General features: G+C 43.2%; 26 non-coding genes across 26 annotated transcripts; all 26 read right to left on the reverse strand.

Moving 5' to 3' along the window:
• Positions 1–327: 327 nt before the first annotated feature.
• trnal-aag (transfer RNA leucine (anticodon AAG)) lies at positions 328–409 on the reverse strand. The gene has a single exon. It is a non-coding gene; the product is annotated as a tRNA-Leu (tRNA).
• A 682-nt stretch (positions 410–1,091) lies between these two features.
• trnal-uag (transfer RNA leucine (anticodon UAG)) lies at positions 1,092–1,173 on the reverse strand. Its single transcript has one exon. It is a non-coding gene; the product is annotated as a tRNA-Leu (tRNA).
• Positions 1,174–1,864: 691 nt separating this feature from the next.
• On the reverse strand, positions 1,865–1,946 carry trnal-aag (transfer RNA leucine (anticodon AAG)). The gene has a single exon. It is a non-coding gene; the product is annotated as a tRNA-Leu (tRNA).
• Positions 1,947–3,410: 1,464 nt separating this feature from the next.
• trnal-aag (transfer RNA leucine (anticodon AAG)) lies at positions 3,411–3,492 on the reverse strand. Its single transcript has one exon. It is a non-coding gene; the product is annotated as a tRNA-Leu (tRNA).
• A 682-nt stretch (positions 3,493–4,174) lies between these two features.
• On the reverse strand, positions 4,175–4,256 carry trnal-uag (transfer RNA leucine (anticodon UAG)). The gene has a single exon. It is a non-coding gene; the product is annotated as a tRNA-Leu (tRNA).
• Positions 4,257–4,947: 691 nt separating this feature from the next.
• Positions 4,948–5,029, reverse strand: trnal-aag (transfer RNA leucine (anticodon AAG)). Its single transcript has one exon. It is a non-coding gene; the product is annotated as a tRNA-Leu (tRNA).
• Positions 5,030–6,497: 1,468 nt separating this feature from the next.
• Positions 6,498–6,579, reverse strand: trnal-uag (transfer RNA leucine (anticodon UAG)). The gene has a single exon. It is a non-coding gene; the product is annotated as a tRNA-Leu (tRNA).
• Positions 6,580–8,030: 1,451 nt separating this feature from the next.
• Positions 8,031–8,112, reverse strand: trnal-aag (transfer RNA leucine (anticodon AAG)). The gene has a single exon. It is a non-coding gene; the product is annotated as a tRNA-Leu (tRNA).
• A 682-nt stretch (positions 8,113–8,794) lies between these two features.
• trnal-uag (transfer RNA leucine (anticodon UAG)) lies at positions 8,795–8,876 on the reverse strand. The gene has a single exon. It is a non-coding gene; the product is annotated as a tRNA-Leu (tRNA).
• A 691-nt stretch (positions 8,877–9,567) lies between these two features.
• trnal-aag (transfer RNA leucine (anticodon AAG)) lies at positions 9,568–9,649 on the reverse strand. Its single transcript has one exon. It is a non-coding gene; the product is annotated as a tRNA-Leu (tRNA).
• Positions 9,650–11,113: 1,464 nt separating this feature from the next.
• On the reverse strand, positions 11,114–11,195 carry trnal-aag (transfer RNA leucine (anticodon AAG)). The gene has a single exon. It is a non-coding gene; the product is annotated as a tRNA-Leu (tRNA).
• A 682-nt stretch (positions 11,196–11,877) lies between these two features.
• Positions 11,878–11,959, reverse strand: trnal-uag (transfer RNA leucine (anticodon UAG)). Its single transcript has one exon. It is a non-coding gene; the product is annotated as a tRNA-Leu (tRNA).
• A 691-nt stretch (positions 11,960–12,650) lies between these two features.
• trnal-aag (transfer RNA leucine (anticodon AAG)) lies at positions 12,651–12,732 on the reverse strand. The gene has a single exon. It is a non-coding gene; the product is annotated as a tRNA-Leu (tRNA).
• Positions 12,733–14,200: 1,468 nt separating this feature from the next.
• trnal-uag (transfer RNA leucine (anticodon UAG)) lies at positions 14,201–14,282 on the reverse strand. The gene has a single exon. It is a non-coding gene; the product is annotated as a tRNA-Leu (tRNA).
• Positions 14,283–15,733: 1,451 nt separating this feature from the next.
• trnal-aag (transfer RNA leucine (anticodon AAG)) lies at positions 15,734–15,815 on the reverse strand. Its single transcript has one exon. It is a non-coding gene; the product is annotated as a tRNA-Leu (tRNA).
• Positions 15,816–16,497: 682 nt separating this feature from the next.
• On the reverse strand, positions 16,498–16,579 carry trnal-uag (transfer RNA leucine (anticodon UAG)). Its single transcript has one exon. It is a non-coding gene; the product is annotated as a tRNA-Leu (tRNA).
• Positions 16,580–17,270: 691 nt separating this feature from the next.
• Positions 17,271–17,352, reverse strand: trnal-aag (transfer RNA leucine (anticodon AAG)). Its single transcript has one exon. It is a non-coding gene; the product is annotated as a tRNA-Leu (tRNA).
• Positions 17,353–18,816: 1,464 nt separating this feature from the next.
• trnal-aag (transfer RNA leucine (anticodon AAG)) lies at positions 18,817–18,898 on the reverse strand. Its single transcript has one exon. It is a non-coding gene; the product is annotated as a tRNA-Leu (tRNA).
• A 682-nt stretch (positions 18,899–19,580) lies between these two features.
• On the reverse strand, positions 19,581–19,662 carry trnal-uag (transfer RNA leucine (anticodon UAG)). Its single transcript has one exon. It is a non-coding gene; the product is annotated as a tRNA-Leu (tRNA).
• Positions 19,663–20,353: 691 nt separating this feature from the next.
• trnal-aag (transfer RNA leucine (anticodon AAG)) lies at positions 20,354–20,435 on the reverse strand. The gene has a single exon. It is a non-coding gene; the product is annotated as a tRNA-Leu (tRNA).
• A 1,468-nt stretch (positions 20,436–21,903) lies between these two features.
• Positions 21,904–21,985, reverse strand: trnal-uag (transfer RNA leucine (anticodon UAG)). Its single transcript has one exon. It is a non-coding gene; the product is annotated as a tRNA-Leu (tRNA).
• Positions 21,986–23,436: 1,451 nt separating this feature from the next.
• Positions 23,437–23,518, reverse strand: trnal-aag (transfer RNA leucine (anticodon AAG)). The gene has a single exon. It is a non-coding gene; the product is annotated as a tRNA-Leu (tRNA).
• Positions 23,519–24,200: 682 nt separating this feature from the next.
• Positions 24,201–24,282, reverse strand: trnal-uag (transfer RNA leucine (anticodon UAG)). Its single transcript has one exon. It is a non-coding gene; the product is annotated as a tRNA-Leu (tRNA).
• Positions 24,283–24,973: 691 nt separating this feature from the next.
• On the reverse strand, positions 24,974–25,055 carry trnal-aag (transfer RNA leucine (anticodon AAG)). Its single transcript has one exon. It is a non-coding gene; the product is annotated as a tRNA-Leu (tRNA).
• A 1,464-nt stretch (positions 25,056–26,519) lies between these two features.
• trnal-aag (transfer RNA leucine (anticodon AAG)) lies at positions 26,520–26,601 on the reverse strand. Its single transcript has one exon. It is a non-coding gene; the product is annotated as a tRNA-Leu (tRNA).
• Positions 26,602–27,283: 682 nt separating this feature from the next.
• On the reverse strand, positions 27,284–27,365 carry trnal-uag (transfer RNA leucine (anticodon UAG)). The gene has a single exon. It is a non-coding gene; the product is annotated as a tRNA-Leu (tRNA).
• Between the last annotated feature and the right edge of the window lie 529 nt (positions 27,366–27,894).

Consider the following 27,894-nt stretch of genomic DNA (forward strand, 5'->3'; position numbering starts at 1 on the left):
TCTGGGTTATGGGCCCAGCACGCTTCCGCTGCGCCACTCTGCTCTTGTTTATTGAAATAATTTCATACGGACATAGTCTTTGGTTTTAATAGGTTTTATCAGCAGTTGAATCGACTGGACAAGGAGGAAGTTATTGGTAAATGTGAAGTTATGTGCCCCAATCTGAAGGTGCACATCTTAACTCTTACCTCGTTTGAAAACCAGACAGGAGAAAAAGAAAATTACCTCCTGTACACCCCATATGCTACAAAGCTCAGCTGGCTGTTGCAGTTTTCTACAACTAGTAGATAAGCTGCACGTAGCCAATACATTCAACTGACAGTCTATTGGCAGTGGTGGGATTTGAACCCACGCCTCCTGAGAGACTGGAGCCTTAATCCAGCGCCTTTGACCACTCGGCCACACTACCGTTGGGAACTAGATTTTACCCAAACAAACCGGAGGGGGTTAGATGTAAATGACACTTTGGCGACAATTGGACAATCTTAACGAAGACACAGATGGAAGAACATTAGAAACTTCAAACACATATCCTGTGGGAGTATAGAGCTTTACTCGAGATCAAAGCCCACAAAAATATCAGCCAAGTTCAGGGCTTCAGCTCTTGGGTCAATTCTGTCACATTTTCAACTTCAAAAGCAAGTCACTTTCAGCAGGAGATGAGTTAATGTTTAGAAGGCAAGGACAAGAGGAACATAACAGATAACATGGGAGTTGATAAAGGATTCCTTTAGCAGAGGATGGTTTCGATCCATCGACCTCTGGGTTATGGGCCCAGCACGCTTCCGCTGCGCCACTCTGCTGTTTTACAATGAAACAGTTTCATATGAACACAGTCCATTGTTTCAATGGGTTGGCTTAGCAGTTAAATCAAGTGGACTCAGCGAAAAATACAGGCAAATGTGACTCAATGGGAAGGCGCCCTGTGTTACCTTGTTTGAAAACCAGACTGAAGGAATAGAAAATCACCTCCTGTATGGACATTGCACATGCTACGAAGCTCAGCTGGCTCTTGCAGTTTTCAACAACAACAGATCTTACAGTAGAAAGTACTACAAGTAGCCAACACATACAAGCAAATAGCAGTTGATTGGCAGTGGTGGGATTTGAACCCACGCCTCCTGAGAGACTGGAGCCTAAATCCAGCGCCTTAGACCACTCGGCCACACTACCATTAAATCTGATTTTACCCAAACAATTCTGAGTCGTCTGAATGAAAAGTCCACTTTGACGACAATTGGACAATCAAATCGAAGAAACACATGGAAGAACATTCGAAACTTCAAACACATACCCTCTGGGAGTATAGAGCTTGACTCAAGATCAAAAGACCACTAAACTATCAGCCAAGTTCATGGCTTTAGCTCTTGGGTCAATTCTGTCATATTATCAACTTCAAAAGCCAAAGCAAGTCACTTTCAGCAGTAGGTGAGTTCATGTTCAGAAGGAAAGGGAGACATAGCAGTGTAAAAAGGATTACTTTAGCAGAGGATGGTTTCGATCCATCGACCTCTGGGTTATGGGCCCAGCACGCTTCCGCTGCGCCACTCTGCTCTTGTTTATTGAAATAATTTCATACGAACATAGTCTTTGGTTTTAATAGGTTTTATCAGCAGTTGAATCGACTGGACAAGGAGGAAGTTATTGGTAAATGTGAAGTTATGTGCCCCAATCTGAAGGTGCACATCTTAACTCTTACCTTGTTTGAAAACCAGACAGGAGAAAAAGAAAATTACCTCCTGTACACCTCATGTGATATCCCATATGCTACAAAGCTCAGGTGGCTGTTGCAGTTTTGAACAACAAGAGATCCTCTTATAGTAGATTAGCTGCACGTAGCCAATACATTCAACTGACAGTCTATTGGCAGTGGTGGGATTTGAACCCACGCCTCCTGAGAGACTGGAGCCTTAATCCAGCGCCTTTGACCACTCGGCCACACTACCGTTGGGAACTAGATTTTACCCAAACAAACCGGAGGGGGTTAGATGTAAATGACACTTTGGCGACAATTGGACAATCTTAACGAAGACACACATGGAAGATTATTAGAAACTTCAAACACATATCCTGTGGGAGTATAGAGCTTTACTCGAGATCAAAGACCACAAAAATGTCAGCCAAGTTCAGGGCTTCAGCTCTTGGGTCAATTCTGTCACATTTTCAACTTCAAAAGCAAGTCACTTTCAGCAGGAGATGAGTTAATGTTTAAAAGGCAAGGACAAGGGGAACATAACAGATAACATGGGAGTTGATAAAGGATTCCTTTAGCAGAGGATGGTTTCGATCCAGCGACCTCTGGGTTATGGGCCCAGCACGCTTCCGCTGCGCCACTCTGCTCTTGTTTATTGAAATAATTTCATACGGACATAGTCTTTGGTTTTAATAGGTTTTATCAGCAGTTGAATCGACTGGACAAGGAGCAAGTTATTGGTAAATGTGGAGTTATGTGCCCCAATCTGAAGGTGCACATCTTAACTCTTACCTTGTTTGAAAACCAGACAGGAGAAAAAGAAAATTACCTCCTGTACACCTCATGTGATATCCCATATGCTACAAAGCTCAGGTGGCTGTTGCAGTTTTGAACAACAAGCGATCCTCTTATAGTAGATAAGCTGCACGTAGCCAATACATTCAACTGACAGTCTATTGGCAGTGGTGGGATTTGAACCCACGCCTCCTGACAGACTGGAGCCTTAATCCAGCGCCTTTGACCACTCGGCCACACTACCGTTGGGAACTAGATTTTACCAAAACAAACCGGAGGGGGTTAGATGTAAATAACACTTTGGCGACAATTGGACAATCTTAACGAAGACACACATGGAAGAACATTAGAAACTTCAAACACATATCCTGTGGGAGTATAGAGCTTTACTCGAGATCAAAGCCCACAAAAATATCAGCCAAGTTCAGGGCTTCAGCTCTTGGGTCAATTCTGTCACATTTTCAACTTCAAAAGCAAGTCACTTTCAGCAGGAGATGAGTTAATGTTTAGAAGGCAAGGACAAGGGGAACATAACAGATAACATGGGAGTTGATAAAGGATTCCTTTAGCAGAGGATGGTTTCGATCCATCGACCTCTGGGTTATGGGCCCAGCACGCTTCCGCTGCGCCACTCTGCTCTTGTTTATTGAAATAATTTCATACGGACATAGTCTTTGGTTTTAATAGGTTTTATCAGCAGTTGAATCGACTGGACAAGGAGGAAGTTATTGGTAAATGTGAAGTTATGTGCCCCAATCTGAAGGTGCACATCTTAACTCTTACCTCGTTTGAAAACCAGACAGGAGAAAAAGAAAATTACCTCCTGTACACCCCATATGCTACAAAGCTCAGCTGGCTGTTGCAGTTTTCTACAACTAGTAGATAAGCTGCACGTAGCCAATACATTCAACTGACAGTCTATTGGCAGTGGTGGGATTTGAACCCACGCCTCCTGAGAGACTGGAGCCTTAATCCAGCGCCTTTGACCACTCGGCCACACTACCGTTGGGAAATAGATTTTACCCAAACAAACCGGAGGGGGTTAGATGTAAATGACACTTTGGCGACAATTGGACAATCTTAACGAAGACACAGATGGAAGAACATTAGAAACTTCAAACACATATCCTGTGGGAGTATAGAGCTTTACTCGAGATCAAAGCCCACAAAAATATCAGCCAAGTTCAGGGCTTCAGCTCTTGGGTCAATTCTGTCACATTTTCAACTTCAAAAGCAAGTCACTTTCAGCAGGAGATGAGTTAATGTTTAGAAGGCAAGGACAAGAGGAACATAACAGATAACATGGGAGTTGATAAAGGATTCCTTTAGCAGAGGATGGTTTCGATCCATCGACCTCTGGGTTATGGGCCCAGCACGCTTCCGCTGCGCCACTCTGCTGTTTTACAATGAAACAGTTTCATATGAACACAGTCCATTGTTTCAATGGGTTGGCTTAGCAGTTAAATCAAGTGGACTCAGCGAAAAATACAGGCAAATGTGACTCAATGGGAAGGCGCCCTGTGTTACCTTGTTTGAAAACCAGACTGAAGGAATAGAAAATCACCTCCTGTATGGACATTGCACATGCTACGAAGCTCAGCTGGCTCTTGCAGTTTTCAACAACAACAGATCTTACAGTAGAAAGTACTACAAGTAGCCAACACATACAAGCAAATAGCAGTTGATTGGCAGTGGTGGGATTTGAACCCACGCCTCCTGAGAGACTGGAGCCTAAATCCAGCGCCTTAGACCACTCGGCCACACTACCATTAATTGTGATTTTACCCAAACAATTCTGAGTCGTCTGAATGAAAAGTCCACTTTGACGACAATTGGACAATCAAATCGAAGAAACACATGGAAGAACATTCGAAACTTCAAACACATACCCTCTGGGAGTATAGAGCTTGACTCAAGATCAAAAGACCACTAAACTATCAGCCAAGTTCAGGGCTTTAGCTCTTGGGTCAATTCTGTCATATTATCAACTTCAAAAGCCAAAGCAAGTCACTTTCAGCAGTAGGTGAGTTCATGTTCAGAAGGAAAGGGAGACATAGCAGTGTAAAAAGGATTACTTTAGCAGAGGATTGTTTCGATCCATCGACCTCTGGGTTATGGGCCCAGCACGCTTCCGCTGCGCCACTCTGCTCTTGTTTATTGAAATAATTTCATATGAACATAGTCTTTGGTTTTAATAGGTTTTATCAGCAGTTGAATCGACTGGACAAGGAGGAAGTTATTGGTAAATGTGAAGTTATGTGCCCCAATCTGAAGGTGCACATCTTAACTCTTACCTTGTTTGAAAACCAGACAGGAGAAAAAGAAAATTACCTCCTGTACACCTCATGTGATATCCCATATGCTACAAAGCTCAGGTGGCTGTTGCAGTTTTGAACAACAAGAGATCCTCTTATAGTAGATAAGCTGCACGTAGCCAATACATTCAACTGACAGTCTATTGGCAGTGGTGGGATTTGAACCCACGCCTCCTGAGAGACTGGAGCCTTAATCCAGCGCCTTTGACCACTCGGCCACACTACCGTTGGGAACTAGATTTTACCCAAACAAACCGGAGGGGGTTAGATGTAAATGACACTTTGGCGACAATTGGACAATCTTAACGAAGACACACATGGAAGATTATTAGAAACTTCAAACACATATCCTGTGGGAGTATAGAGCTTTACTCGAGATCAAAGACCACAAAAATGTCAGCCAAGTTCAGGGCTTCAGCTCTTGGGTCAATTCTGTCACATTTTCAACTTCAAAAGCAAGTCACTTTCAGCAGGAGATGAGTTAATGTTTAAAAGGCAAGGACAAGGGGAACATAACAGATAACATGGGAGTTGATAAAGGATTCCTTTAGCAGAGGATGGTTTCGATCCATCGACCTCTGGGTTATGGGCCCAGCACGCTTCCGCTGCGCCACTCTGCTCTTGTTTATTGAAATAATTTCATACGGACATAGTCTTTGGTTTTAATAGGTTTTATCAGCAGTTGAATCGACTGGACAAGGAGCAAGTTATTGGTAAATGTGGAGTTATGTGCCCCAATCTGAAGGTGAACATCTTAACTCTTACCTTGTTTGAAAACCAGACAGGAGAAAAAGAAAATTACCTCCTGTACACCTCATGTGATATCCCATATGCTACAAAGCTCAGGTGGCTGTTGCAGTTTTGAACAACAAGAGATCCTCTTATAGTAGATAAGCTGCACGTAGCCAATACATTCAACTGACAGTCTATTGGCAGTGGTGGGATTTGAACCCACGCCTCCTGACAGACTGGAGCCTTAATCCAGCGCCTTTGACCACTCGGCCACACTACCGTTGGGAACTAGATTTTACCAAAACAAACCGGAGGGGGTTAGATGTAAATGACACTTTGGCGACAATTGGACAATCTTAACGAAGACACACATGGAAGAACATTAGAAACTTCAAACACATATCCTGTGGGAGTATAGAGCTTTACTCGAGATCAAAGACCACAAAAATATCAGCCAAGTTCAGGGCTTCAGCTCTTGGGTCAATTCTGTCACATTTTCAACTTCAAAAGCAAGTCACTTTCAGCAGGAGATGAGTTAATGTTTAGAAGGCAAGGACAAGGGGAACATAACAGATAACATGGGAGTTGATAAAGGATTCCTTTAGCAGAGGATGGTTTCGATCCATCGACCTCTGGGTTATGGGCCCAGCACGCTTCCGCTGCGCCACTCTGCTGTTTTACAATGAAACAGTTTCATATGAACACAGTCCATTGTTTCAATGGGTTGGCTTAGCAGTTAAATCAAGTGGACTCAGCGAAAAATACAGGCAAATGTGACTCAATGGGAAGGCGCCCTGTGTTACCTTGTTTGAAAACCAGACTGAAGGAATAGAAAATCACCTCCTGTATGGACATTGCACATGCTACGAAGCTCAGCTGGCTCTTGCAGTTTTCAACAACAACAGATCTTACAGTAGAAAGTACTACAAGTAGCCAACACATACAAGCAAATAGCAGTTGATTGGCAGTGGTGGGATTTGAACCCACGCCTCCTGAGAGACTGGAGCCTAAATCCAGCGCCTTAGACCACTCGGCCACACTACCATTAAATCTGATTTTACCCAAACAATTCTGAGTCGTCTGAATGAAAAGTCCACTTTGACGACAATTGGACAATCAAATCGAAGAAACACATGGAAGAACATTCGAAACTTCAAACACATACCCTCTGGGAGTATAGAGCTTGACTCAAGATCAAAAGACCACTAAACTATCAGCCAAGTTCAGGGCTTTAGCTCTTGGGTCAATTCTGTCATATTATCAACTTCAAAAGCCAAAGCAAGTCACTTTCAGCAGTAGGTGAGTTCATGTTCAGAAGGAAAGGGAGACATAGCAGTGTAAAAAGGATTACTTTAGCAGAGGATGGTTTCGATCCATCGACCTCTGGGTTATGGGCCCAGCACGCTTCCGCTGCGCCACTCTGCTCTTGTTTATTGAAATAATTTCATATGAACATAGTCTTTGGTTTTAATAGGTTTTATCAGCAGTTGAATCGACTGGACAAGGAGGAAGTTATTGGTAAATGTGAAGTTATGTGCCCCAATCTCAAGGTGCACATCTTAACTCTTACCTTGTTTGAAAACCAGACAGGAGAAAAAGAAAATTACCTCCTGTACACCTCATGTGGTATCCCATATGCTACAAAGCTCAGGTGGCTGTTGCAGTTTTGAACAACAAGAGATCCTCTTATAGTAGATAAGCTGCACGTAGCCAATACATTCAACTGACAGTCTATTGGCAGTGGTGGGATTTGAACCCACGCCTCCTGACAGACTGGAGCCTTAATCCAGCGCCTTTGACCACTCGGCCACACTACCGTTGGGAAACAGATTTTACCCAAACAAACCGGAGGGGGTTAGATGTAAATGACACTTTGGCGACAATTGGACAATCTTAACGAAGACACAGATGGAAGAACATTAGAAACTTCAAACACATATCCTGTGGGAGTTTAGAGCTTTACTCGAGATCAAAGCCCACAAAAATATCAGCCAAGTTCAGGGCTTCAGCTCTTGGGTCAATTCTGTCACATTTTCAACTTCAAAAGCAAGTCACTTTCAGCAGGAGATGAGTTAATGTTTAGAAGGCAAGGACAAGGGGAACATAACAGATAACATGGGAGTTGATAAAGGATTCCTTTAGCAGAGGATGGTTTCGATCCATCGACCTCTGGGTTATGGGCCCAGCACGCTTCCGCTGCGCCACTCTGCTCTTGTTTATTGAAATAATTTCATACGGACATAGTCTTTGGTTTTAATAGGTTTTATCAGCAGTTGAATCGACTGGACAAGGAGGAAGTTATTGGTAAATGTGAAGTTATGTGCCCCAATCTGAAGGTGCACATCTTAACTCTTACCTCGTTTGAAAACCAGACAGGAGAAAAAGAAAATTACCTCCTGTACACCCCATATGCTACAAAGCTCAGCTGGCTGTTGCAGTTTTCTACAACTAGTAGATAAGCTGCACGTAGCCAATACATTCAACTGACAGTCTATTGGCAGTGGTGGGATTTGAACCCACGCCTCCTGAGAGACTGGAGCCTTAATCCAGCGCCTTTGACCACTCGGCCACACTACCGTTGGGAACTAGATTTTACCCAAACAAACCGGAGGGGGTTAGATGTAAATGACACTTTGGCGACAATTGGACAATCTTAACGAAGACACAGATGGAAGAACATTAGAAACTTCAAACACATATCCTGTGGGAGTATAGAGCTTTACTCGAGATCAAAGCCCACAAAAATATCAGCCAAGTTCAGGGCTTCAGCTCTTGGGTCAATTCTGTCACATTTTCAACTTCAAAAGCAAGTCACTTTCAGCAGGAGATGAGTTAATGTTTAGAAGGCAAGGACAAGAGGAACATAACAGATAACATGGGAGTTGATAAAGGATTCCTTTAGCAGAGGATGGTTTCGATCCATCGACCTCTGGGTTATGGGCCCAGCACGCTTCCGCTGCGCCACTCTGCTGTTTTACAATGAAACAGTTTCATATGAACACAGTCCATTGTTTCAATGGGTTGGCTTAGCAGTTAAATCAAGTGGACTCAGCGAAAAATACAGGCAAATGTGACTCAATGGGAAGGCGCCCTGTGTTACCTTGTTTGAAAACCAGACTGAAGGAATAGAAAATCACCTCCTGTATGGACATTGCACATGCTACGAAGCTCAGCTGGCTCTTGCAGTTTTCAACAACAACAGATCTTACAGTAGAAAGTACTACAAGTAGCCAACACATACAAGCAAATAGCAGTTGATTGGCAGTGGTGGGATTTGAACCCACGCCTCCTGAGAGACTGGAGCCTAAATCCAGCGCCTTAGACCACTCGGCCACACTACCATTAAATCTGATTTTACCCAAACAATTCTGAGTCGTCTGAATGAAAAGTCCACTTTGACGACAATTGGACAATCAAATCGAAGAAACACATGGAAGAACATTCGAAACTTCAAACACATACCCTCTGGGAGTATAGAGCTTGACTCAAGATCAAAAGACCACTAAACTATCAGCCAAGTTCATGGCTTTAGCTCTTGGGTCAATTCTGTCATATTATCAACTTCAAAAGCCAAAGCAAGTCACTTTCAGCAGTAGGTGAGTTCATGTTCAGAAGGAAAGGGAGACATAGCAGTGTAAAAAGGATTACTTTAGCAGAGGATGGTTTCGATCCATCGACCTCTGGGTTATGGGCCCAGCACGCTTCCGCTGCGCCACTCTGCTCTTGTTTATTGAAATAATTTCATACGAACATAGTCTTTGGTTTTAATAGGTTTTATCAGCAGTTGAATCGACTGGACAAGGAGGAAGTTATTGGTAAATGTGAAGTTATGTGCCCCAATCTGAAGGTGCACATCTTAACTCTTACCTTGTTTGAAAACCAGACAGGAGAAAAAGAAAATTACCTCCTGTACACCTCATGTGATATCCCATATGCTACAAAGCTCAGGTGGCTGTTGCAGTTTTGAACAACAAGAGATCCTCTTATAGTAGATTAGCTGCACGTAGCCAATACATTCAACTGACAGTCTATTGGCAGTGGTGGGATTTGAACCCACGCCTCCTGAGAGACTGGAGCCTTAATCCAGCGCCTTTGACCACTCGGCCACACTACCGTTGGGAACTAGATTTTACCCAAACAAACCGGAGGGGGTTAGATGTAAATGACACTTTGGCGACAATTGGACAATCTTAACGAAGACACACATGGAAGATTATTAGAAACTTCAAACACATATCCTGTGGGAGTATAGAGCTTTACTCGAGATCAAAGACCACAAAAATGTCAGCCAAGTTCAGGGCTTCAGCTCTTGGGTCAATTCTGTCACATTTTCAACTTCAAAAGCAAGTCACTTTCAGCAGGAGATGAGTTAATGTTTAAAAGGCAAGGACAAGGGGAACATAACAGATAACATGGGAGTTGATAAAGGATTCCTTTAGCAGAGGATGGTTTCGATCCAGCGACCTCTGGGTTATGGGCCCAGCACGCTTCCGCTGCGCCACTCTGCTCTTGTTTATTGAAATAATTTCATACGGACATAGTCTTTGGTTTTAATAGGTTTTATCAGCAGTTGAATCGACTGGACAAGGAGCAAGTTATTGGTAAATGTGGAGTTATGTGCCCCAATCTGAAGGTGCACATCTTAACTCTTACCTTGTTTGAAAACCAGACAGGAGAAAAAGAAAATTACCTCCTGTACACCTCATGTGATATCCCATATGCTACAAAGCTCAGGTGGCTGTTGCAGTTTTGAACAACAAGCGATCCTCTTATAGTAGATAAGCTGCACGTAGCCAATACATTCAACTGACAGTCTATTGGCAGTGGTGGGATTTGAACCCACGCCTCCTGACAGACTGGAGCCTTAATCCAGCGCCTTTGACCACTCGGCCACACTACCGTTGGGAACTAGATTTTACCAAAACAAACCGGAGGGGGTTAGATGTAAATAACACTTTGGCGACAATTGGACAATCTTAACGAAGACACACATGGAAGAACATTAGAAACTTCAAACACATATCCTGTGGGAGTATAGAGCTTTACTCGAGATCAAAGCCCACAAAAATATCAGCCAAGTTCAGGGCTTCAGCTCTTGGGTCAATTCTGTCACATTTTCAACTTCAAAAGCAAGTCACTTTCAGCAGGAGATGAGTTAATGTTTAGAAGGCAAGGACAAGGGGAACATAACAGATAACATGGGAGTTGATAAAGGATTCCTTTAGCAGAGGATGGTTTCGATCCATCGACCTCTGGGTTATGGGCCCAGCACGCTTCCGCTGCGCCACTCTGCTCTTGTTTATTGAAATAATTTCATACGGACATAGTCTTTGGTTTTAATAGGTTTTATCAGCAGTTGAATCGACTGGACAAGGAGGAAGTTATTGGTAAATGTGAAGTTATGTGCCCCAATCTGAAGGTGCACATCTTAACTCTTACCTCGTTTGAAAACCAGACAGGAGAAAAAGAAAATTACCTCCTGTACACCCCATATGCTACAAAGCTCAGCTGGCTGTTGCAGTTTTCTACAACTAGTAGATAAGCTGCACGTAGCCAATACATTCAACTGACAGTCTATTGGCAGTGGTGGGATTTGAACCCACGCCTCCTGAGAGACTGGAGCCTTAATCCAGCGCCTTTGACCACTCGGCCACACTACCGTTGGGAAATAGATTTTACCCAAACAAACCGGAGGGGGTTAGATGTAAATGACACTTTGGCGACAATTGGACAATCTTAACGAAGACACAGATGGAAGAACATTAGAAACTTCAAACACATATCCTGTGGGAGTATAGAGCTTTACTCGAGATCAAAGCCCACAAAAATATCAGCCAAGTTCAGGGCTTCAGCTCTTGGGTCAATTCTGTCACATTTTCAACTTCAAAAGCAAGTCACTTTCAGCAGGAGATGAGTTAATGTTTAGAAGGCAAGGACAAGAGGAACATAACAGATAACATGGGAGTTGATAAAGGATTCCTTTAGCAGAGGATGGTTTCGATCCATCGACCTCTGGGTTATGGGCCCAGCACGCTTCCGCTGCGCCACTCTGCTGTTTTACAATGAAACAGTTTCATATGAACACAGTCCATTGTTTCAATGGGTTGGCTTAGCAGTTAAATCAAGTGGACTCAGCGAAAAATACAGGCAAATGTGACTCAATGGGAAGGCGCCCTGTGTTACCTTGTTTGAAAACCAGACTGAAGGAATAGAAAATCACCTCCTGTATGGACATTGCACATGCTACGAAGCTCAGCTGGCTCTTGCAGTTTTCAACAACAACAGATCTTACAGTAGAAAGTACTACAAGTAGCCAACACATACAAGCAAATAGCAGTTGATTGGCAGTGGTGGGATTTGAACCCACGCCTCCTGAGAGACTGGAGCCTAAATCCAGCGCCTTAGACCACTCGGCCACACTACCATTAATTGTGATTTTACCCAAACAATTCTGAGTCGTCTGAATGAAAAGTCCACTTTGACGACAATTGGACAATCAAATCGAAGAAACACATGGAAGAACATTCGAAACTTCAAACACATACCCTCTGGGAGTATAGAGCTTGACTCAAGATCAAAAGACCACTAAACTATCAGCCAAGTTCAGGGCTTTAGCTCTTGGGTCAATTCTGTCATATTATCAACTTCAAAAGCCAAAGCAAGTCACTTTCAGCAGTAGGTGAGTTCATGTTCAGAAGGAAAGGGAGACATAGCAGTGTAAAAAGGATTACTTTAGCAGAGGATTGTTTCGATCCATCGACCTCTGGGTTATGGGCCCAGCACGCTTCCGCTGCGCCACTCTGCTCTTGTTTATTGAAATAATTTCATATGAACATAGTCTTTGGTTTTAATAGGTTTTATCAGCAGTTGAATCGACTGGACAAGGAGGAAGTTATTGGTAAATGTGAAGTTATGTGCCCCAATCTGAAGGTGCACATCTTAACTCTTACCTTGTTTGAAAACCAGACAGGAGAAAAAGAAAATTACCTCCTGTACACCTCATGTGATATCCCATATGCTACAAAGCTCAGGTGGCTGTTGCAGTTTTGAACAACAAGAGATCCTCTTATAGTAGATAAGCTGCACGTAGCCAATACATTCAACTGACAGTCTATTGGCAGTGGTGGGATTTGAACCCACGCCTCCTGAGAGACTGGAGCCTTAATCCAGCGCCTTTGACCACTCGGCCACACTACCGTTGGGAACTAGATTTTACCCAAACAAACCGGAGGGGGTTAGATGTAAATGACACTTTGGCGACAATTGGACAATCTTAACGAAGACACACATGGAAGATTATTAGAAACTTCAAACACATATCCTGTGGGAGTATAGAGCTTTACTCGAGATCAAAGACCACAAAAATGTCAGCCAAGTTCAGGGCTTCAGCTCTTGGGTCAATTCTGTCACATTTTCAACTTCAAAAGCAAGTCACTTTCAGCAGGAGATGAGTTAATGTTTAAAAGGCAAGGACAAGGGGAACATAACAGATAACATGGGAGTTGATAAAGGATTCCTTTAGCAGAGGATGGTTTCGATCCATCGACCTCTGGGTTATGGGCCCAGCACGCTTCCGCTGCGCCACTCTGCTCTTGTTTATTGAAATAATTTCATACGGACATAGTCTTTGGTTTTAATAGGTTTTATCAGCAGTTGAATCGACTGGACAAGGAGCAAGTTATTGGTAAATGTGGAGTTATGTGCCCCAATCTGAAGGTGAACATCTTAACTCTTACCTTGTTTGAAAACCAGACAGGAGAAAAAGAAAATTACCTCCTGTACACCTCATGTGATATCCCATATGCTACAAAGCTCAGGTGGCTGTTGCAGTTTTGAACAACAAGAGATCCTCTTATAGTAGATAAGCTGCACGTAGCCAATACATTCAACTGACAGTCTATTGGCAGTGGTGGGATTTGAACCCACGCCTCCTGACAGACTGGAGCCTTAATCCAGCGCCTTTGACCACTCGGCCACACTACCGTTGGGAACTAGATTTTACCAAAACAAACCGGAGGGGGTTAGATGTAAATGACACTTTGGCGACAATTGGACAATCTTAACGAAGACACACATGGAAGAACATTAGAAACTTCAAACACATATCCTGTGGGAGTATAGAGCTTTACTCGAGATCAAAGACCACAAAAATATCAGCCAAGTTCAGGGCTTCAGCTCTTGGGTCAATTCTGTCACATTTTCAACTTCAAAAGCAAGTCACTTTCAGCAGGAGATGAGTTAATGTTTAGAAGGCAAGGACAAGGGGAACATAACAGATAACATGGGAGTTGATAAAGGATTCCTTTAGCAGAGGATGGTTTCGATCCATCGACCTCTGGGTTATGGGCCCAGCACGCTTCCGCTGCGCCACTCTGCTGTTTTACAATGAAACAGTTTCATATGAACACAGTCCATTGTTTCAATGGGTTGGCTTAGCAGTTAAATCAAGTGGACTCAGCGAAAAATACAGGCAAATGTGACTCAATGGGAAGGCGCCCTGTGTTACCTTGTTTGAAAACCAGACTGAAGGAATAGAAAATCACCTCCTGTATGGACATTGCACATGCTACGAAGCTCAGCTGGCTCTTGCAGTTTTCAACAACAACAGATCTTACAGTAGAAAGTACTACAAGTAGCCAACACATACAAGCAAATAGCAGTTGATTGGCAGTGGTGGGATTTGAACCCACGCCTCCTGAGAGACTGGAGCCTAAATCCAGCGCCTTAGACCACTCGGCCACACTACCATTAAATCTGATTTTACCCAAACAATTCTGAGTCGTCTGAATGAAAAGTCCACTTTGACGACAATTGGACAATCAAATCGAAGAAACACATGGAAGAACATTCGAAACTTCAAACACATACCCTCTGGGAGTATAGAGCTTGACTCAAGATCAAAAGACCACTAAACTATCAGCCAAGTTCAGGGCTTTAGCTCTTGGGTCAATTCTGTCATATTATCAACTTCAAAAGCCAAAGCAAGTCACTTTCAGCAGTAGGTGAGTTCATGTTCAGAAGGAAAGGGAGACATAGCAGTGTAAAAAGGATTACTTTAGCAGAGGATGGTTTCGATCCATCGACCTCTGGGTTATGGGCCCAGCACGCTTCCGCTGCGCCACTCTGCTCTTGTTTATTGAAATAATTTCATATGAACATAGTCTTTGGTTTTAATAGGTTTTATCAGCAGTTGAATCGACTGGACAAGGAGGAAGTTATTGGTAAATGTGAAGTTATGTGCCCCAATCTCAAGGTGCACATCTTAACTCTTACCTTGTTTGAAAACCAGACAGGAGAAAAAGAAAATTACCTCCTGTACACCTCATGTGGTATCCCATATGCTACAAAGCTCAGGTGGCTGTTGCAGTTTTGAACAACAAGAGATCCTCTTATAGTAGATAAGCTGCACGTAGCCAATACATTCAACTGACAGTCTATTGGCAGTGGTGGGATTTGAACCCACGCCTCCTGACAGACTGGAGCCTTAATCCAGCGCCTTTGACCACTCGGCCACACTACCGTTGGGAAACAGATTTTACCCAAACAAACCGGAGGGGGTTAGATGTAAATGACACTTTGGCGACAATTGGACAATCTTAACGAAGACACAGATGGAAGAACATTAGAAACTTCAAACACATATCCTGTGGGAGTTTAGAGCTTTACTCGAGATCAAAGCCCACAAAAATATCAGCCAAGTTCAGGGCTTCAGCTCTTGGGTCAATTCTGTCACATTTTCAACTTCAAAAGCAAGTCACTTTCAGCAGGAGATGAGTTAATGTTTAGAAGGCAAGGACAAGGGGAACATAACAGATAACATGGGAGTTGATAAAGGATTCCTTTAGCAGAGGATGGTTTCGATCCATCGACCTCTGGGTTATGGGCCCAGCACGCTTCCGCTGCGCCACTCTGCTCTTGTTTATTGAAATAATTTCATACGGACATAGTCTTTGGTTTTAATAGGTTTTATCAGCAGTTGAATCGACTGGACAAGGAGGAAGTTATTGGTAAATGTGAAGTTATGTGCCCCAATCTGAAGGTGCACATCTTAACTCTTACCTCGTTTGAAAACCAGACAGGAGAAAAAGAAAATTACCTCCTGTACACCCCATATGCTACAAAGCTCAGCTGGCTGTTGCAGTTTTCTACAACTAGTAGATAAGCTGCACGTAGCCAATACATTCAACTGACAGTCTATTGGCAGTGGTGGGATTTGAACCCACGCCTCCTGAGAGACTGGAGCCTTAATCCAGCGCCTTTGACCACTCGGCCACACTACCGTTGGGAACTAGATTTTACCCAAACAAACCGGAGGGGGTTAGATGTAAATGACACTTTGGCGACAATTGGACAATCTTAACGAAGACACAGATGGAAGAACATTAGAAACTTCAAACACATATCCTGTGGGAGTATAGAGCTTTACTCGAGATCAAAGCCCACAAAAATATCAGCCAAGTTCAGGGCTTCAGCTCTTGGGTCAATTCTGTCACATTTTCAACTTCAAAAGCAAGTCACTTTCAGCAGGAGATGAGTTAATGTTTAGAAGGCAAGGACAAGAGGAACATAACAGATAACATGGGAGTTGATAAAGGATTCCTTTAGCAGAGGATGGTTTCGATCCATCGACCTCTGGGTTATGGGCCCAGCACGCTTCCGCTGCGCCACTCTGCTGTTTTACAATGAAACAGTTTCATATGAACACAGTCCATTGTTTCAATGGGTTGGCTTAGCAGTTAAATCAAGTGGACTCAGCGAAAAATACAGGCAAATGTGACTCAATGGGAAGGCGCCCTGTGTTACCTTGTTTGAAAACCAGACTGAAGGAATAGAAAATCACCTCCTGTATGGACATTGCACATGCTACGAAGCTCAGCTGGCTCTTGCAGTTTTCAACAACAACAGATCTTACAGTAGAAAGTACTACAAGTAGCCAACACATACAAGCAAATAGCAGTTGATTGGCAGTGGTGGGATTTGAACCCACGCCTCCTGAGAGACTGGAGCCTAAATCCAGCGCCTTAGACCACTCGGCCACACTACCATTAAATCTGATTTTACCCAAACAATTCTGAGTCGTCTGAATGAAAAGTCCACTTTGACGACAATTGGACAATCAAATCGAAGAAACACATGGAAGAACATTCGAAACTTCAAACACATACCCTCTGGGAGTATAGAGCTTGACTCAAGATCAAAAGACCACTAAACTATCAGCCAAGTTCATGGCTTTAGCTCTTGGGTCAATTCTGTCATATTATCAACTTCAAAAGCCAAAGCAAGTCACTTTCAGCAGTAGGTGAGTTCATGTTCAGAAGGAAAGGGAGACATAGCAGTGTAAAAAGGATTACTTTAGCAGAGGATGGTTTCGATCCATCGACCTCTGGGTTATGGGCCCAGCACGCTTCCGCTGCGCCACTCTGCTCTTGTTTATTGAAATAATTTCATACGAACATAGTCTTTGGTTTTAATAGGTTTTATCAGCAGTTGAATCGACTGGACAAGGAGGAAGTTATTGGTAAATGTGAAGTTATGTGCCCCAATCTGAAGGTGCACATCTTAACTCTTACCTTGTTTGAAAACCAGACAGGAGAAAAAGAAAATTACCTCCTGTACACCTCATGTGATATCCCATATGCTACAAAGCTCAGGTGGCTGTTGCAGTTTTGAACAACAAGAGATCCTCTTATAGTAGATTAGCTGCACGTAGCCAATACATTCAACTGACAGTCTATTGGCAGTGGTGGGATTTGAACCCACGCCTCCTGAGAGACTGGAGCCTTAATCCAGCGCCTTTGACCACTCGGCCACACTACCGTTGGGAACTAGATTTTACCCAAACAAACCGGAGGGGGTTAGATGTAAATGACACTTTGGCGACAATTGGACAATCTTAACGAAGACACACATGGAAGATTATTAGAAACTTCAAACACATATCCTGTGGGAGTATAGAGCTTTACTCGAGATCAAAGACCACAAAAATGTCAGCCAAGTTCAGGGCTTCAGCTCTTGGGTCAATTCTGTCACATTTTCAACTTCAAAAGCAAGTCACTTTCAGCAGGAGATGAGTTAATGTTTAAAAGGCAAGGACAAGGGGAACATAACAGATAACATGGGAGTTGATAAAGGATTCCTTTAGCAGAGGATGGTTTCGATCCAGCGACCTCTGGGTTATGGGCCCAGCACGCTTCCGCTGCGCCACTCTGCTCTTGTTTATTGAAATAATTTCATACGGACATAGTCTTTGGTTTTAATAGGTTTTATCAGCAGTTGAATCGACTGGACAAGGAGCAAGTTATTGGTAAATGTGGAGTTATGTGCCCCAATCTGAAGGTGCACATCTTAACTCTTACCTTGTTTGAAAACCAGACAGGAGAAAAAGAAAATTACCTCCTGTACACCTCATGTGATATCCCATATGCTACAAAGCTCAGGTGGCTGTTGCAGTTTTGAACAACAAGCGATCCTCTTATAGTAGATAAGCTGCACGTAGCCAATACATTCAACTGACAGTCTATTGGCAGTGGTGGGATTTGAACCCACGCCTCCTGACAGACTGGAGCCTTAATCCAGCGCCTTTGACCACTCGGCCACACTACCGTTGGGAACTAGATTTTACCAAAACAAACCGGAGGGGGTTAGATGTAAATAACACTTTGGCGACAATTGGACAATCTTAACGAAGACACACATGGAAGAACATTAGAAACTTCAAACACATATCCTGTGGGAGTATAGAGCTTTACTCGAGATCAAAGCCCACAAAAATATCAGCCAAGTTCAGGGCTTCAGCTCTTGGGTCAATTCTGTCACATTTTCAACTTCAAAAGCAAGTCACTTTCAGCAGGAGATGAGTTAATGTTTAGAAGGCAAGGACAAGGGGAACATAACAGATAACATGGGAGTTGATAAAGGATTCCTTTAGCAGAGGATGGTTTCGATCCATCGACCTCTGGGTTATGGGCCCAGCACGCTTCCGCTGCGCCACTCTGCTCTTGTTTATTGAAATAATTTCATACGGACATAGTCTTTGGTTTTAATAGGTTTTATCAGCAGTTGAATCGACTGGACAAGGAGGAAGTTATTGGTAAATGTGAAGTTATGTGCCCCAATCTGAAGGTGCACATCTTAACTCTTACCTCGTTTGAAAACCAGACAGGAGAAAAAGAAAATTACCTCCTGTACACCCCATATGCTACAAAGCTCAGCTGGCTGTTGCAGTTTTCTACAACTAGTAGATAAGCTGCACGTAGCCAATACATTCAACTGACAGTCTATTGGCAGTGGTGGGATTTGAACCCACGCCTCCTGAGAGACTGGAGCCTTAATCCAGCGCCTTTGACCACTCGGCCACACTACCGTTGGGAAATAGATTTTACCCAAACAAACCGGAGGGGGTTAGATGTAAATGACACTTTGGCGACAATTGGACAATCTTAACGAAGACACAGATGGAAGAACATTAGAAACTTCAAACACATATCCTGTGGGAGTATAGAGCTTTACTCGAGATCAAAGCCCACAAAAATATCAGCCAAGTTCAGGGCTTCAGCTCTTGGGTCAATTCTGTCACATTTTCAACTTCAAAAGCAAGTCACTTTCAGCAGGAGATGAGTTAATGTTTAGAAGGCAAGGACAAGAGGAACATAACAGATAACATGGGAGTTGATAAAGGATTCCTTTAGCAGAGGATGGTTTCGATCCATCGACCTCTGGGTTATGGGCCCAGCACGCTTCCGCTGCGCCACTCTGCTGTTTTACAATGAAACAGTTTCATATGAACACAGTCCATTGTTTCAATGGGTTGGCTTAGCAGTTAAATCAAGTGGACTCAGCGAAAAATACAGGCAAATGTGACTCAATGGGAAGGCGCCCTGTGTTACCTTGTTTGAAAACCAGACTGAAGGAATAGAAAATCACCTCCTGTATGGACATTGCACATGCTACGAAGCTCAGCTGGCTCTTGCAGTTTTCAACAACAACAGATCTTACAGTAGAAAGTACTACAAGTAGCCAACACATACAAGCAAATAGCAGTTGATTGGCAGTGGTGGGATTTGAACCCACGCCTCCTGAGAGACTGGAGCCTAAATCCAGCGCCTTAGACCACTCGGCCACACTACCATTAATTGTGATTTTACCCAAACAATTCTGAGTCGTCTGAATGAAAAGTCCACTTTGACGACAATTGGACAATCAAATCGAAGAAACACATGGAAGAACATTCGAAACTTCAAACACATACCCTCTGGGAGTATAGAGCTTGACTCAAGATCAAAAGACCACTAAACTATCAGCCAAGTTCATGGCTTTAGCTCTTGGGTCAATTCTGTCATATTATCAACTTCAAAAGCCAAAGCAAGTCACTTTCAGCAGTAGGTGAGTTCATGTTCAGAAGGAAAGGGAGACATAGCAGTGTAAAAAGGATTACTTTAGCAGAGGATTGTTTCGATCCATCGACCTCTGGGTTATGGGCCCAGCACGCTTCCGCTGCGCCACTCTGCTCTTGTTTATTGAAATAATTTCATACGAACATAGTCTTTGGTTTTAATAGGTTTTATCAGCAGTTGAATCGACTGGACAAGGAGGAAGTTATTGGTAAATGTGAAGTTATGTGCCCCAATCTGAAGGTGCACATCTTAACTCTTACCTTGTTTGAAAACCAGACAGGAGAAAAAGAAAATTACCTCCTGTACACCTCATGTGATATCCCATATGCTACAAAGCTCAGGTGGCTGTTGCAGTTTTGAACAACAAGAGATCCTCTTATAGTAGATAAGCTGCACGTAGCCAATACATTCAACTGACAGTCTATTGGCAGTGGTGGGATTTGAACCCACGCCTCCTGAGAGACTGGAGCCTTAATCCAGCGCCTTTGACCACTCGGCCACACTACCGTTGGGAACTAGATTTTACCCAAACAAACCGGAGGGGGTTAGATGTAAATGACACTTTGGCGACAATTGGACAATCTTAACGAAGACACACATGGAAGATTATTAGAAACTTCAAACACATATCCTGTGGGAGTATAGAGCTTTACTCGAGATCAAAGACCACAAAAATGTCAGCCAAGTTCAGGGCTTCAGCTCTTGGGTCAATTCTGTCACATTTTCAACTTCAAAAGCAAGTCACTTTCAGCAGGAGATGAGTTAATGTTTAAAAGGCAAGGACAAGGGGAACATAACAGATAACATGGGAGTTGATAAAGGATTCCTTTAGCAGAGGATGGTTTCGATCCATCGACCTCTGGGTTATGGGCCCAGCACGCTTCCGCTGCGCCACTCTGCTCTTGTTTATTGAAATAATTTCATACGGACATAGTCTTTGGTTTTAATAGGTTTTATCAGCAGTTGAATCGACTGGACAAGGAGCAAGTTATTGGTAAATGTGGAGTTATGTGCCCCAATCTGAAGGTGAACATCTTAACTCTTACCTTGTTTGAAAACCAGACAGGAGAAAAAGAAAATTACCTCCTGTACACCTCATGTGATATCCCATATGCTACAAAGCTCAGGTGGCTGTTGCAGTTTTGAACAACAAGAGATCCTCTTATAGTAGATAAGCTGCACGTAGCCAATACATTCAACTGACAGTCTATTGGCAGTGGTGGGATTTGAACCCACGCCTCCTGACAGACTGGAGCCTTAATCCAGCGCCTTTGACCACTCGGCCACACTACCGTTGGGAACTAGATTTTACCAAAACAAACCGGAGGGGGTTAGATGTAAATGACACTTTGGCGACAATTGGACAATCTTAACGAAGACACACATGGAAGAACATTAGAAACTTCAAACACATATCCTGTGGGAGTATAGAGCTTTACTCGAGATCAAAGACCACAAAAATATCAGCCAAGTTCAGGGCTTCAGCTCTTGGGTCAATTCTGTCACATTTTCAACTTCAAAAGCAAGTCACTTTCAGCAGGAGATGAGTTAATGTTTAGAAGGCAAGGACAAGGGGAACATAACAGATAACATGGGAGTTGATAAAGGATTCCTTTAGCAGAGGATGGTTTCGATCCATCGACCTCTGGGTTATGGGCCCAGCACGCTTCCGCTGCGCCACTCTGCTGTTTTACAATGAAACAGTTTCATATGAACACAGTCCATTGTTTCAATGGGTTGGCTTAGCAGTTAAATCAAGTGGACTCAGCGAAAAATACAGGCAAATGTGACTCAATGGGAAGGCGCCCTGTGTTACCTTGTTTGAAAACCAGACTGAAGGAATAGAAAATCACCTCCTGTATGGACATTGCACATGCTACGAAGCTCAGCTGGCTCTTGCAGTTTTCAACAACAACAGATCTTACAGTAGAAAGTACTACAAGTAGCCAACACATACAAGCAAATAGCAGTTGATTGGCAGTGGTGGGATTTGAACCCACGCCTCCTGAGAGACTGGAGCCTAAATCCAGCGCCTTAGACCACTCGGCCACACTACCATTAAATCTGATTTTACCCAAACAATTCTGAGTCGTCTGAATGAAAAGTCCACTTTGACGACAATTGGACAATCAAATCGAAGAAACACATGGAAGAACATTCGAAACTTCAAACACATACCCTCTGGGAGTATAGAGCTTGACTCAAGATCAAAAGACCACTAAACTATCAGCCAAGTTCAGGGCTTTAGCTCTTGGGTCAATTCTGTCATATTATCAACTTCAAAAGCCAAAGCAAGTCACTTTCAGCAGTAGGTGAGTTCATGTTCAGAAGGAAAGGGAGACATAGCAGTGTAAAAAGGATTACTTTAGCAGAGGATGGTTTCGATCCATCGACCTCTGGGTTATGGGCCCAGCACGCTTCCGCTGCGCCACTCTGCTCTTGTTTATTGAAATAATTTCATATGAACATAGTCTTTGGTTTTAATAGGTTTTATCAGCAGTTGAATCGACTGGACAAGGAGGAAGTTATTGGTAAATGTGAAGTTATGTGCCCCAATCTCAAGGTGCACATCTTAACTCTTACCTTGTTTGAAAACCAGACAGGAGAAAAAGAAAATTACCTCCTGTACACCTCATGTGGTATCCCATATGCTACAAAGCTCAGGTGGCTGTTGCAGTTTTGAACAACAAGAGATCCTCTTATAGTAGATAAGCTGCACGTAGCCAATACATTCAACTGACAGTCTATTGGCAGTGGTGGGATTTGAACCCACGCCTCCTGACAGACTGGAGCCTTAATCCAGCGCCTTTGACCACTCGGCCACACTACCGTTGGGAAACAGATTTTACCCAAACAAACCGGAGGGGGTTAGATGTAAATGACACTTTGGCGACAATTGGACAATCTTAACGAAGACACAGATGGAAGAACATTAGAAACTTCAAACACATATCCTGTGGGAGTTTAGAGCTTTACTCGAGATCAAAGCCCACAAAAATATCAGCCAAGTTCAGGGCTTCAGCTCTTGGGTCAATTCTGTCACATTTTCAACTTCAAAAGCAAGTCACTTTCAGCAGGAGATGAGTTAATGTTTAGAAGGCAAGGACAAGGGGAACATAACAGATAACATGGGAGTTGATAAAGGATTCCTTTAGCAGAGGATGGTTTCGATCCATCGACCTCTGGGTTATGGGCCCAGCACGCTTCCGCTGCGCCACTCTGCTCTTGTTTATTGAAATAATTTCATACGGACATAGTCTTTGGTTTTAATAGGTTTTATCAGCAGTTGAATCGACTGGACAAGGAGGAAGTTATTGGTAAATGTGAAGTTATGTGCCCCAATCTGAAGGTGCACATCTTAACTCTTACCTCGTTTGAAAACCAGACAGGAGAAAAAGAAAATTACCTCCTGTACACCCCATATGCTACAAAGCTCAGCTGGCTGTTGCAGTTTTCTACAACTAGTAGATAAGCTGCACGTAGCCAATACATTCAACTGACAGTCTATTGGCAGTGGTGGGATTTGAACCCACGCCTCCTGAGAGACTGGAGCCTTAATCCAGCGCCTTTGACCACTCGGCCACACTACCGTTGGGAACTAGATTTTACCCAAACAAACCGGAGGGGGTTAGATGTAAATGACACTTTGGCGACAATTGGACAATCTTAACGAAGACACAGATGGAAGAACATTAGAAACTTCAAACACATATCCTGTGGGAGTATAGAGCTTTACTCGAGATCAAAGCCCACAAAAATATCAGCCAAGTTCAGGGCTTCAGCTCTTGGGTCAATTCTGTCACATTTTCAACTTCAAAAGCAAGTCACTTTCAGCAGGAGATGAGTTAATGTTTAGAAGGCAAGGACAAGAGGAACATAACAGATAACATGGGAGTTGATAAAGGATTCCTTTAGCAGAGGATGGTTTCGATCCATCGACCTCTGGGTTATGGGCCCAGCACGCTTCCGCTGCGCCACTCTGCTGTTTTACAATGAAACAGTTTCATATGAACACAGTCCATTGTTTCAATGGGTTGGCTTAGCAGTTAAATCAAGTGGACTCAGCGAAAAATACAGGCAAATGTGACTCAATGGGAAGGCGCCCTGTGTTACCTTGTTTGAAAACCAGACTGAAGGAATAGAAAATCACCTCCTGTATGGACATTGCACATGCTACGAAGCTCAGCTGGCTCTTGCAGTTTTCAACAACAACAGATCTTACAGTAGAAAGTACTACAAGTAGCCAACACATACAAGCAAATAGCAGTTGATTGGCAGTGGTGGGATTTGAACCCACGCCTCCTGAGAGACTGGAGCCTAAATCCAGCGCCTTAGACCACTCGGCCACACTACCATTAAATCTGATTTTACCCAAACAATTCTGAGTCGTCTGAATGAAAAGTCCACTTTGACGACAATTGGACAATCAAATCGAAGAAACACATGGAAGAACATTCGAAACTTCAAACACATACCCTCTGGGAGTATAGAGCTTGACTCAAGATCAAAAGACCACTAAACTATCAGCCAAGTTCATGGCTTTAGCTCTTGGGTCAATTCTGTCATATTATCAACTTCAAAAGCCAAAGCAAGTCACTTTCAGCAGTAGGTGAGTTCATGTTCAGAAGGAAAGGGAGACATAGCAGTGTAAAAAGGATTACTTTAGCAGAGGATGGTTTCGATCCATCGACCTCTGGGTTATGGGCCCAGCACGCTTCCGCTGCGCCACTCTGCTCTTGTTTATTGAAATAATTTCATACGAACATAGTCTTTGGTTTTAATAGGTTTTATCAGCAGTTGAATCGACTGGACAAGGAGGAAGTTATTGGTAAATGTGAAGTTATGTGCCCCAATCTGAAGGTGCACATCTTAACTCTTACCTTGTTTGAAAACCAGACAGGAGAAAAAGAAAATTACCTCCTGTACACCTCATGTGATATCCCATATGCTACAAAGCTCAGGTGGCTGTTGCAGTTTTGAACAACAAGAGATCCTCTTATAGTAGATTAGCTGCACGTAGCCAATACATTCAACTGACAGTCTATTGGCAGTGGTGGGATTTGAACCCACGCCTCCTGAGAGACTGGAGCCTTAATCCAGCGCCTTTGACCACTCGGCCACACTACCGTTGGGAACTAGATTTTACCCAAACAAACCGGAGGGGGTTAGATGTAAATGACACTTTGGCGACAATTGGACAATCTTAACGAAGACACACATGGAAGATTATTAGAAACTTCAAACACATATCCTGTGGGAGTATAGAGCTTTACTCGAGATCAAAGACCACAAAAATGTCAGCCAAGTTCAGGGCTTCAGCTCTTGGGTCAATTCTGTCACATTTTCAACTTCAAAAGCAAGTCACTTTCAGCAGGAGATGAGTTAATGTTTAAAAGGCAAGGACAAGGGGAACATAACAGATAACATGGGAGTTGATAAAGGATTCCTTTAGCAGAGGATGGTTTCGATCCAGCGACCTCTGGGTTATGGGCCCAGCACGCTTCCGCTGCGCCACTCTGCTCTTGTTTATTGAAATAATTTCATACGGACATAGTCTTTGGTTTTAATAGGTTTTATCAGCAGTTGAATCGACTGGACAAGGAGCAAGTTATTGGTAAATGTGGAGTTATGTGCCCCAATCTGAAGGTGCACATCTTAACTCTTACCTTGTTTGAAAACCAGACAGGAGAAAAAGAAAATTACCTCCTGTACACCTCATGTGATATCCCATATGCTACAAAGCTCAGGTGGCTGTTGCAGTTTTGAACAACAAGCGATCCTCTTATAGTAGATAAGCTGCACGTAGCCAATACATTCAACTGACAGTCTATTGGCAGTGGTGGGATTTGAACCCACGCCTCCTGACAGACTGGAGCCTTAATCCAGCGCCTTTGACCACTCGGCCACACTACCGTTGGGAACTAGATTTTACCAAAACAAACCGGAGGGGGTTAGATGTAAATAACACTTTGGCGACAATTGGACAATCTTAACGAAGACACACATGGAAGAACATTAGAAACTTCAAACACATATCCTGTGGGAGTATAGAGCTTTACTCGAGATCAAAGCCCACAAAAATATCAGCCAAGTTCAGGGCTTCAGCTCTTGGGTCAATTCTGTCACATTTTCAACTTCAAAAGCAAGTCACTTTCAGCAGGAGATGAGTTAATGTTTAGAAGGCAAGGACAAGGGGAACATAACAGATAACATGGGAGTTGATAAAGGATTCCTTTAGCAGAGGATGGTTTCGATCCATCGACCTCTGGGTTATGGGCCCAGCACGCTTCCGCTGCGCCACTCTGCTCTTGTTTATTGAAATAATTTCATACGGACATAGTCTTTGGTTTTAATAGGTTTTATCAGCAGTTGAATCGACTGGACAAGGAGGAAGTTATTGGTAAATGTGAAGTTATGTGCCCCAATCTGAAGGTGCACATCTTAACTCTTACCTCGTTTGAAAACCAGACAGGAGAAAAAGAAAATTACCTCCTGTACACCCCATATGCTACAAAGCTCAGCTGGCTGTTGCAGTTTTCTACAACTAGTAGATAAGCTGCACGTAGCCAATACATTCAACTGACAGTCTATTGGCAGTGGTGGGATTTGAACCCACGCCTCCTGAGAGACTGGAGCCTTAATCCAGCGCCTTTGACCACTCGGCCACACTACCGTTGGGAAATAGATTTTACCCAAACAAACCGGAGGGGGTTAGATGTAAATGACACTTTGGCGACAATTGGACAATCTTAACGAAGACACAGATGGAAGAACATTAGAAACTTCAAACACATATCCTGTGGGAGTATAGAGCTTTACTCGAGATCAAAGCCCACAAAAATATCAGCCAAGTTCAGGGCTTCAGCTCTTGGGTCAATTCTGTCACATTTTCAACTTCAAAAGCAAGTCACTTTCAGCAGGAGATGAGTTAATGTTTAGAAGGCAAGGACAAGAGGAACATAACAGATAACATGGGAGTTGATAAAGGATTCCTTTAGCAGAGGATGGTTTCGATCCATCGACCTCTGGGTTATGGGCCCAGCACGCTTCCGCTGCGCCACTCTGCTGTTTTACAATGAAACAGTTTCATATGAACACAGTCCATTGTTTCAATGGGTTGGCTTAGCAGTTAAATCAAGTGGACTCAGCGAAAAATACAGGCAAATGTGACTCAATGGGAAGGCGCCCTGTGTTACCTTGTTTGAAAACCAGACTGAAGGAATAGAAAATCACCTCCTGTATGGACATTGCACATGCTACGAAGCTCAGCTGGCTCTTGCAGTTTTCAACAACAACAGATCTTACAGTAGAAAGTACTACAAGTAGCCAACACATACAAGCAAATAGCAGTTGATTGGCAGTGGTGGGATTTGAACCCACGCCTCCTGAGAGACTGGAGCCTAAATCCAGCGCCTTAGACCACTCGGCCACACTACCATTAAATCTGATTTTACCCAAACAATTCTGAGTCGTCTGAATGAAAAGTCCACTTTGACGACAATTGGACAATCAAATCGAAGAAACACATGGAAGAACATTCGAAACTTCAAACACATACCCTCTGGGAGTATAGAGCTTGACTCAAGATCAAAAGACCACTAAACTATCAGCCAAGTTCAGGGCTTTAGCTCTTGGGTCAATTCTGTCATATTATCAACTTCAAAAGCCAAAGCAAGTCACTTTCAGCAGTAGGTGAGTTCATGTTCAGAAGGAAAGGGAGACATAGCAGTGTAAAAAGGATTACTTTAGCAGAGGATGGTTTCGATCCATCGACCTCTGGGTTATGGGCCCAGCACGCTTCCGCTGCGCCACTCTGCTCTTGTTTATTGAAATAATTTCATATGAACATAGTCTTTGGTTTTAATAGGTTTTATCAGCAGTTGAATCGACTGGACAAGGAGGAAGTTATTGGTAAATGTGAAGTTATGTGCCCCAATCTGAAGGTGCACATCTTAACTCTTACCTT

The sequence above is a fragment of the Pleuronectes platessa genome, chromosome 8, assembly GCF_947347685.1.
Source record: "Pleuronectes platessa chromosome 8, fPlePla1.1, whole genome shotgun sequence".
Classification (NCBI taxonomy): domain Eukaryota; kingdom Metazoa; phylum Chordata; class Actinopteri; order Pleuronectiformes; family Pleuronectidae; genus Pleuronectes; species Pleuronectes platessa.